A 3,382-nucleotide genomic window follows, 5' to 3' on the forward strand; every position below is an offset into this window, starting at 1 on the left:
CAGCTCATCTGCTTGAGGCCTTCCACACAGCATTTGGGAAAGCTCTCAGTCAGCTCAAAAGAGTCCTGATCAACATCCGGCAATTTTGTTGCCCACAAAACATAACTGTCAGCTTAACTGCTGACACTAGCGCACAGTTCAATTGCCAGAGGCCTTTCAGAATGCAGCCTGCAGAGGTTGGAAATCATACGAGGGCCTCAAAGAAGCTACAAAAGCTATGTTAAAGGCCTACAGCAGATGTAGAAGTGGAAGGATGACATGTCTGCTTTTGTAGTCCAGTCTGAGGTATTGAACAGCAGTGTCAAGTTCGGAAAGGTTGTACATTTTAGTCACGTGCGTGAGGGAATCGCACTGCCAGATGCCGATGGCGGACGACTTGCTCGGCAGTTGAAAAAAATCTGTCATGTTTGGCAGAATGCTTGCCTTCAAGGAGCTTCAAGACGACAACTGCAGACTCGTTCAGCATGAAGCACTGACCTGCTTTGACAATGCGTTTCGGTTCCGAAATCTCAGGTTGATACAAATGTCTGACTTCAGACATTCGTCTGCTGATCTGCGCTAAAGGCTTGCTTGTTGAACGTAGCATTTTCTTAACCTTACCCAGGAAACTTTCAAAAGGAAACGCACTAAAACTGTCAAGAGGGCCATGGTCCAAACACTGCTCAGCCAGATGGCTGAGCGTGTGCACGTTGTAAACGAGCTGCTTGGCCCCATACAAGGTGCCAAACTCCTGCACAAAGTACCTAAGAAGGTCCCTGGCAAATCCGTTATAAACCTCGTAATGTGCAGGAGATACAAGAATTCTCACTGCCACATGCAGCATTAAAAAGTGACGGTACTGATCGTTTGGCAACACATGCTTCAAAACCACAGGTCCCACATACAAGAGGAAGCTTCGAAACTCTGTGGCCTTCCACCGGTCACGTTCCTCAGTGCCTCTTGGCTTCCTTTGAAAGTTGCTGGGGAAACGCTTACTGCAACTTCGAAGTAAATCATTCAAAATTTCACGCTGCTGTCGACTTAGGCGTCTCCCGAACCCTTGGCTAACCCAGTTTCTCAGAAGGCGCCGCATAACGCCAAGACAGACGAGATGCATGTACTCCGTAGGAAACCATGACACCATGTCGACATCTAAAGATTCAAATGGCGACGTTCCCGTGTGATGGTGCTCGTCTTCCTGAGACCGGAACGACTCGTTGGTGCGTTGTGGTGAGTGCAAATCAGGAAATGTCATTCGACCCTCGAGATGCAGGCCCCTCTGACTGCACCGTTCGCAGGCGTGATAGCCAGTGTGCCCAACTATTTGCTTGATAAAGCTTCTTGCGGGTGCGTCGCACACCATGGCCGTGATGCTGACAGTGATGTGGCTCCCCTTGAAGACCATGCCATGCACTGTGAGCTTGCGGGCTTCTTCAAGGAATGCATACAGGTACTGCTCCAGATTTGGGGGCTTTCCTGTGCCGCAGTATAAACTGACCATAAAAGGTGACGGCAGAGGGGTCAAATTCGTTATCCGGCATAATAAGGGCCAGAAGCTCACCTGTGAGCTTTTGAACAGGGCAGACCGTCAATGTTCCCTTGGAGCTTAATCTCCTTAGGAATGGGGCAGCCTTGCAATGACTGACGGATGCCTTCTTCTAAGCCGAAATGCACAAACTTGTCACATTGCTCTAGTCGGGACTTCCGTTCTGTGCACAACACAGTCCGCGCGTCTTTGGGTAGTCCGGCAATGCCTCGACGCCGACAAAAGGCAAGAACATCGTTCAGACATACGTGGCTCATGTTGTGCTTCCCAGCAATACTTGCGAGCTCGTCGCATGCCGAGAGTTCATGCGGCTGGGATGACGACGTAGTGACAGCGTTCGGATTCGCGCTGCCGTTTGGTGGCTCCGAGTTATGGTCAGCGCTTTCCTCTGACTGGTACTCATCGCTCGTATCGTCTTCCGACGAATCGTCTTCCGACGAATCATTTTCTGAAGAACTCGCGAGCACGTCAGATCTCGAGACTTCAAAGCTCGCCGACTGCACCTGGACTTCCAAGTCACCCGAACAGCCAGCTTCACTGGACTGGAAAACGCCTCCAGCTGCAGGTTTATCAGAGCGCGCAACATCGCTGGAAACGGCATTGCCCGTCAAACCGCCTTCCGTTCTCGGCTTCTTGCAGCTTGCAGCTTGAAGATCCGCCATGAGCTGCTCATGGTCCTTCTTGAGCTTCCGGTACTTACGCCACTTGTTCATTATCAGGAAGTAGCGCACCAAATGCAGTCTTTAACACGGCGAAATACGAGCCACAACAGAACAGAGGCGCAGACCACTGTGGTGCAGACGCAAGTTGTTGCCAGATGGTCCCAACAAAAAACCGCCAAACGCCTGGGTGGTATAGCCCAAATATAGCCAAAACTAAAAACAATGGTTTTTAAGCCTTTTTTGACAATTTTTCACACACATACAAGACACGTTACATTATCTTTTTCAAGCCCCAGATGCGCCACATTTTGTGCACATTATGTCACTTGCGAATTAAAAAAAAAAAAAAAAAACACTTCGGAAGGAAGAAAACAAAACTGTCACCTCCTTCGCAGGTCTTCAGAAGTACAAAACACACAAAGACAGTTTTATCGTGAAGCCCGGGATATGATCATTACAGTAAACGAACAGAATACAGAAGCAGAACGGTAACACTTGGTGTTTCAAACAGGGATCACAATATCTAATGTCCTTACCAATATCCTACCCGTCTCTTTTTCTTTGTGTAGAATATGAGTGTTCCCCATTTCGATTCACGCTATTTCTGATTGTGTTGTCCTTTCTTGGGGTGGGCGAAGATTGGAAGGTAGTCAATTGTTCAGCGGTGAAACTGCGGACTTTATATTTACGAACTTGGGTGCCTAAGGATTCTCTCAATGGGCACCAAAGCACGCTTGAACTTTGCAGAGTTTAGTCTAGGTCCGGGTAGAGGACGCCCTACCACTGTTTGGTTTGCTTCACCGCGCACTGTGGAGACCGCTTGAACTGTGCAAGCATTGCTTCTGTGCGCATTGTCAAAACGACGAAGTTTGTAGAAGTTAAAAGCCGTTCTCTTTCCTCTCTCTTCTATCGAATGGCCAAAAGAGATACAATTTTTTTCGAAGCTGATAAGAAGTTCAAAAATTAACTAGTCAAACCTCAAAGTTCCACGTCGAAACTGAGGTTTCGACAAAAGTTCGCCGCATCCTTAGAAGTAGCCCAAAAATAGCCATATAGAACAGTCACCGCAGCCGCCGCAGCTAGAGCACTATATAGCTCCTACGGAGCAGACTAGCGCAATCCTTTGAACCCCGTGTTTTGCCGACAACATAGCCGACAGAGCGGCTCGGCGCGAGTCACGTGGTACTCAGGGTTC

At 48.6% G+C, this 3,382-nt stretch overlaps 1 pseudogene; it reads right to left on the bottom strand.

Annotated features, from left to right (window-relative positions):
- Positions 1-228: 228 nt before the first annotated feature.
- On the bottom strand, positions 229-1,399 carry LOC121047352 (annotated as a pseudogene).
- Between the last annotated feature and the right edge of the window lie 1,983 nt (positions 1,400-3,382).

This window comes from Ixodes scapularis, unplaced genomic scaffold, assembly GCF_016920785.2.
Source record: "Ixodes scapularis isolate PalLabHiFi unplaced genomic scaffold, ASM1692078v2 PGA_scaffold4__175_contigs__length_147842914, whole genome shotgun sequence".
Lineage (NCBI taxonomy): Eukaryota > Metazoa > Arthropoda > Arachnida > Ixodida > Ixodidae > Ixodes > Ixodes scapularis.